Here is a 6,551-nt window from a genome sequence, read left to right as displayed (position 1 = left end):
ATGCCATCTGCAGCAACATAGATGCAACTGGAGATTATAATAATAAGTGAAGAGAGAAAGAGAAAGACAAATACTATATGATATAGTATATGTGGAATCTAAAATATGAAACAAATAAACTTATCTACAAAACAGAAACAGACTCACGGACATAGAGAACAGACTTTTGGTTGCCAAGGGGGAAGGAGTTGGGGAAGGGATGAAGTGGTAGGTTGGGGTTAGCAGATGTAAGCTTTTATATATGGAATGGATAGACAACAAGGTGCAGCTGTATAGCACAGGGAACTATATTCAGTATCCTATGATAAACCATAATGGAGAAGAATATAAAAAAAAAAGTATGCAAGGACTTCCCTGGTGGCATAGTGGTTAAGACTCCGAGCTCCCAATGCAGGGGGCCCAGGTTTGATCCCTGGTCAGGGAACTAGATCCCACATGCATGCCACAACTAAGAGTTTGCATGCACAATCAAGGAGACTGCCTGCCACAACTAAGACCTGGTGCAACTAAATAAATATTTTTTAAAAATGCGTATATATGTGTAACTGAATCACTATGCTGTACAGCAGAAATTAACACAACATTGTAAATCAACTATACTTCAATAAAAAAGTGTAAAAAATAAAAATAGCTGCATGATACTTACCTGGCAGGGGAGTTACCATGATCGCAAAGGTGGTTTTCCCAGAGTGGGGCTTATCCATTGCACTCTGGATCTGCCGACCCCCGTGATTTCCCCAAATGTGGGAAACTCGACCGCATAATTTGTGGTAGTGGGGGACTGTGTTCGCGTTCTCACCTACATGAAATAAAAAGCTGCACGATATTCCATATTATGGATACACCCTAGCACATCTATTCATTTCACTATTGATGGATAGACTGTCATTTACAGTGTTTCAGTTTTTGCTACAACAAACAGTTCTACATTAACCATATGTTTATGCACATATATCCCTGTAGATTCACTCTCATTTCTGTAGAATACATTTCCAAAGGTGGAATTTCTGGATCAAAGAGTATGTGTATTTTTACATTTGTCAATTAAAGAAATATTTTTAAATTAAGAAACATCACCGGATTACTTTCCCCGAAGGCTGTAGCATTTACCTTCCCTTTAACAACTTCTTTCCACTAATTATTCAGCACCAAAAGACCTCCGTGCTTATATTTGGATAACTATAACCAGGCTTGGCCCTTGAAATGTCTATTTGATGAATCAAGGATTTGGAGAGTAAAGAATCAGATAATAAAAGCCATGCCCAAGTTTGCTGATTGAGATAAGTTTTTATTATTTATGGGTTTGTTCTGTTTTACCCCCTACATGCCATAAAAAGTCAGCCTTTGAAAAAGGGCCTTCTCTCTACAGAAATCCCATCCTCTAATCTGTGAGTCCACGTAGGTGTCCTTGATATATTTTATAATAAGGCACTTGAGAGGCTAATTGCATTGTATTTATAGCCTGTAGAGGTGGTTCCCACTTCAAATGAGGAGTTTCCTTGGTAATGTACTAATAACCACAGGTTCCGAGAAACTAAACTGAGACTAACGCAGGAAAATTCAAAGCGGGACTTGCAGGGGACCCCAGAAAGGCACTGAAGGGAACAGACAGACTGCTTGAGAGAGACAGGAGAGGCCTGGGGCGAGGGCGCGTTTCATTTGATTCCTGTGCCTTCTGGGTTTTCCAGTAACCTTGGGTTTAAAATCTGCGCCAGTGTTAAGCTTGGTATTGACTATCCTGAATTCCTATTGTTCAAAAAATCCAAATGTCTCTATGGAGTCTGTAAAGCTGCCCCTGATTTCTGGTCCACCCAGACCCTGCTGTCCTGTATTCTACTACTGCCCACTTCCAGCTGTTCCAACGTTCCCGGGAGATTTCATCTCTCCTTCAGGACGGATGAAGTAGCTAGCCTGTCTCTCCTTACTTTTATCTCTTTATCTCTCTTCCAATCCCCATTAAATTTTCCAGTTAACACTAACCAGTTCCAAATTACTGTGAATCACTGTGAATAAGTATCATTTCAGCACTTACATAGTTGGTTTGAAATAATAATAATTATATTAGTAAATACTAATGGAAAACATTTTGGACCACTGTGTTCTAAGCACTAAGCTAGACAGACACGATAGTTCTGTAAGTAGGAATAATGATCTATTTGACAGAGGATGGAACTGAGGCTCAGAGAGGGTTAGTGACTTGCCTCAAACCGCACAGGCAGACGTGGACTTTAAATGCAAACCTTACTGGACTTTGACGTCCGTGCTGTCATTAGACTGTCCCACCTCCAGGCAGCTTGCCAGGTGGCACTGGCTTATCGTTATTTTGAAGGCCTACACCGTCTCTGCCGTGTCCCTTTGCTCTGCTTCATCCTCATTCTCATCATCCCATGTGGTGAAGACCCACTGTGTGCCAGGCACTGGGTGAGGTGCCTTCATAGACCTGGTTACAAACTACCTTGTATGATTCCAGGAAGGTGGGGACCTCATCTTGTGCATTTGAGTTCGTGCAGTTCCTGGCCCAGTTCTGAGGGTCTGGTACACACTCAAGCCGTTATTTCTTCTTTTCACCATAAGTATTTTGATGGCATAGGAATGCTCACCACTTTCTTATAGATCCCTTCTCTGCTCGGTGCCTAAGGCAGAGCCACACCTCTATCCTAACCATTTCATGATCTTTTAGCAGTTAACCTTTTATATGGTATGTTCACACACCTTTCACCCTCATCTGGAGATCAAATGAAATTATTAAATAAATTCAGTGAGCTCAAAATAAGGCAGAAAAAGAGGAAAAGGGGAACAAAGAAGGACAAATAAAAAAATAAGTAGCGGGCTTCCCTGGTGGCGCAGTGGTTGGGAGTCTGCCTGCCGATGCAGGGGACGTGGGTTAGTGCCCCGGTCCAGGAGGATCCCGCGTGCCGCGGAGCGGCTGGGCCCGTGAGACATGGCCGCTGAGCCTGCGCGTCCGGAGCCCGTGCTCTGCAGCGGGAGAGGCCACAGCGGTGAGAGGCCCGCGTACCGCAAAAAAAAAAAAAAAAAAAAAAAGTAGCAATCTTATAAATTGAAACTCAACCATATCAGTAATTACACTGATGGTCTAAATGTAAATGATCTAAGCACCTCATGGCAAGACTCATTATTACTATAAATGTGTTTATTCCAAAGTTAATCTATAGATTTAACAAAATCAAAATCATTCCTATTTCACAGGCAAGGAAACCAAGGCCATGAGACACTGACACTCATCTGAGTGCGTGAACTGCATCTGCCCAAAATGTCATATCTATAGAGCAGGGGTCCTCAACCAGGAGTGATTTGCTCCCCACCCCCAGGGATGATGTTTGGAAATATCTGGAGATATTTGGTTGTCACCACCGGGAAACTGCTACTGGCATGTAATAGGTAGAAGCCAGCCAGGTATGCTGCTGTACCTCCTACAATGCCCTGGACAGTCCCCTGCAACTAAGAATTATCAGAACCAAATGTCCATAGTGCTGAGGTTGAGAACTCTGGTATAGAAGAAAGAAAGGAGGCATATCTGACCATATTTTCTGCCATTGGTTATCTTAAGAGATGTGATTTTTATATAATACTCACAGAACATTGAATGCTTTCTTTCCCTCATAAGATGTGAGCCCACAGAACTAAAAAATAACTACTAATTATGTATGGGGTATAAGGGACACCACAGGCTATCATTCTTAAAGTAGGTTAGCCTTAATTTTCTTTTTTTTAAATTATAGTTGATTTACAATATTGCATTAATTTCAGGTGTACAGCATAGTGATTCTTCTTTTTTTCAGATTATATTCCATTATAGGTTACTAATGAGCCTTAATTTTCAAATGAATTTTTAATAAACTCAGAAAAATAATGTATATATTACCTTCTTTCCCATTTGAAGAGACCAAGGGCAACAGATGGTATTATGGGACAACATTATTAAGACATGGGCTTTGTGGTTCAAGTTAAATGTCAAAGTTTGTTTCAAATCATATGTTTCCATTCTCTAAACAGGGAAAATGTTGGACCTAGACCTCTTTCCATTAAGAGCTCCTGGTCCTATACGTATAACTATATAAAAAGCCTGAATGAATAACTTAAGTTCTAGCTGTCAAAATGGTATGCCATTGATGGATGAAATTATATGACATCTGGGGTTTGTTTTAAAATATGCCAGCAAAAACAAAAAAAAAAGGTGGTAAATGAACAAGTTCAGCAAAATGTTGTTACTTGTTAAAGCTGGATGATGGTTACATAGGAATTCCTTACACTTTTCTTTCTACTTTCATGTAAGTTTGAAAATTTCCAGAAAAAGCATCTAAAAAATGTGTACTATGACCATCTGCAGAGTGATAAGCAATGTCATTAGATATAACTTGTTTCTTGCTCCATCTCTGTGGATTCACAAGTGATTTCTTGAAGGAAATTCCATGCATGTGTCTAGATATTGTTTAATCCAGCAGGCTGTTTATCATCTCAGTGTTTTCAGGGAACTTTGAAAATTAAAAGTGACCACAATATGAGAAAAAGATTTAAATAGTCACTTCATAAAGGAATCTATATGAATGACCAATAAGCACATGAAAACATTCTCAACATCATGAGTTATTTGAGAAATGTGATTAAATAATGAGATAGATACCCCTACACACTGATTAGACTCTCCAAGTAAAAAGATGAATAACTACGGGCTTCCCTGGTGGTGCAGTGGTTAAGAATCCACCTGCCAATGCAGGGGACATGAGTTCGAGCCCTGGTCTGGGAAGATTCCACATGCCACAGAGCAACTAAGCCTGTGCACCACAACTACTGAACCTGCACGCCACAGTTACTGAAGCCCACATGCTTAGAGCCCATGTTCTGCAACAACAGAAGCCACTGCAATGAGAAGCCCACACACTACAGTGAAGAGTAGCCCTCACTTGCCGCAACTAGAGAAAAGCCTGTGTGCAGCAACAAAGACCCGAGGCAGCAAAAGGTAAATAAATAAATAAATTTATTTAAAAAAAAAGGTGGATAACTACCAAGTGTTATCAAGGATGAGGAACAACTATAACTCTTATATTTTTGGACAAACAAAAGTAGAAGGAAATTATCATCATGTAGTGCAGACCTACACTAAAAAAAAAGTTAAAGAAAATCCTTTAGGTAGAAGAAAATGATTCCAGATGAAAATCTGGGACTACACAAAGGAATAAAGAGCATTGGAAATTGTGGATGCTTGTATGTTTATATAGGCGAATGTACATATATCCTTATTATTAAACCCCTTTAGAAAAAGAACTGAGTGTTTAAACAAAAATAATAACAATATAGTGTGGTGCTTATAACACATATAAGAGTAAAATGTATGACAATACACAAAGGTCAGGAAGGGAGGAATGGAGGGATACTCTTGTAAGGTTCTTATGCTCCATGGCATGATACATACCACTTAATAGTAGACTGTGTTAAGTTAAAGATGTTTACTGTAACCCCTAAAGCAACCATAAAATAACAAATCAAAGAGTTATAGCTAATAGACCAACAAGGAGAAAAAATAAAATTTTTAAATAAATTCAAAGAACTCAAGATAAGGCAGAAAAAGAGGAAAAGGGGAAGAAAGGACAAATGAAAAAATCAGTAGCAATATTGTAGATTGAAACTCAGCCATATCAGTAATTACACTAAATGTAAATGGTCTAAACACCTCTTTGGAAGACTCATTATTATTAAAGTGTATTTATTTCAAAAATGACCTATAAATTTAACAAAATCAAAATCACAGCAGGCTTAGTAGAGAAATTTATGAGCTGATTCTGAAATTCATATGGAAATGGAAATGACCTAGAATAGCCCAAACAGCTTTGGGAAAGAAGTATGTTTGTTGGCTAACACTACATGATTTCAAGTCTTTAAAAAGCTATAGCAATCAAGATAGACAACTAGAGCAATAAGACAGAATACAGAGTCCAGGGGTCCAGGAAGTTTAGTCTACCCATATGCAAAAAAAAAAAAAGAAAGAAAAAAGGACTTCAATCTATACCTTGCATCATAACAAAAATTAACTCAAGTTGGACCATGTGACATAACATTACATTTAGTAAAACCTAAAAGTTCATAAAACTTTTAGAAGAAAAAAAACATTTGTGACCTTGGATTAAGAAAAGATTTCTTAGATACGATAACAAAAACATGATTCATAAAAGAACAAGTTGACAAATGATTCAAAATCCTTACAATCTGCTCCTTGAAAAACACTATTAAGTAAATGAAAAGATAAGTCTCAGCCTAGGAGAAACGATTTGCAAGTCATCTGATAAAGGATTTGTACTCAGAATACATAAAGAACTCTCCAGACTCAACAATAAGAACACAAACAACTGAATAAAAAATAAATAACAGATTTGAACAGACACTTCACCAAAGAAGAGATACAGATGGTAAATAAACACATGAAAAAATACAGGTAGTAAACACATGAAAAGATGCTAGACATCCGTCTTTAAGGAAATACAAATTGAAACCACAATAAGATACTAAACACACCTATTAGAATAGCTAAAATTTAA

General features: G+C 38.2%; 1 non-coding gene across 1 annotated transcript; it reads left to right on the top strand.

Moving 5' to 3' along the window:
- Positions 1–638: 638 nt before the first annotated feature.
- On the top strand, positions 639–802 carry LOC132504659 (U1 spliceosomal RNA). Its single transcript, XR_009535007.1, has one exon. It is a non-coding gene; the product is annotated as a U1 spliceosomal RNA (small nuclear RNA).
- Positions 803–6,551: the final 5,749 nt, after the last annotated feature.

The sequence above is a fragment of the Lagenorhynchus albirostris genome, chromosome 1 (assembly GCF_949774975.1).
Source record: "Lagenorhynchus albirostris chromosome 1, mLagAlb1.1, whole genome shotgun sequence".
NCBI lineage: Eukaryota > Metazoa > Chordata > Mammalia > Artiodactyla > Delphinidae > Lagenorhynchus > Lagenorhynchus albirostris.
Note: the sequence above shows the minus strand (reverse complement) of the source record. Positions and strands in the feature narration are given on the sequence as shown.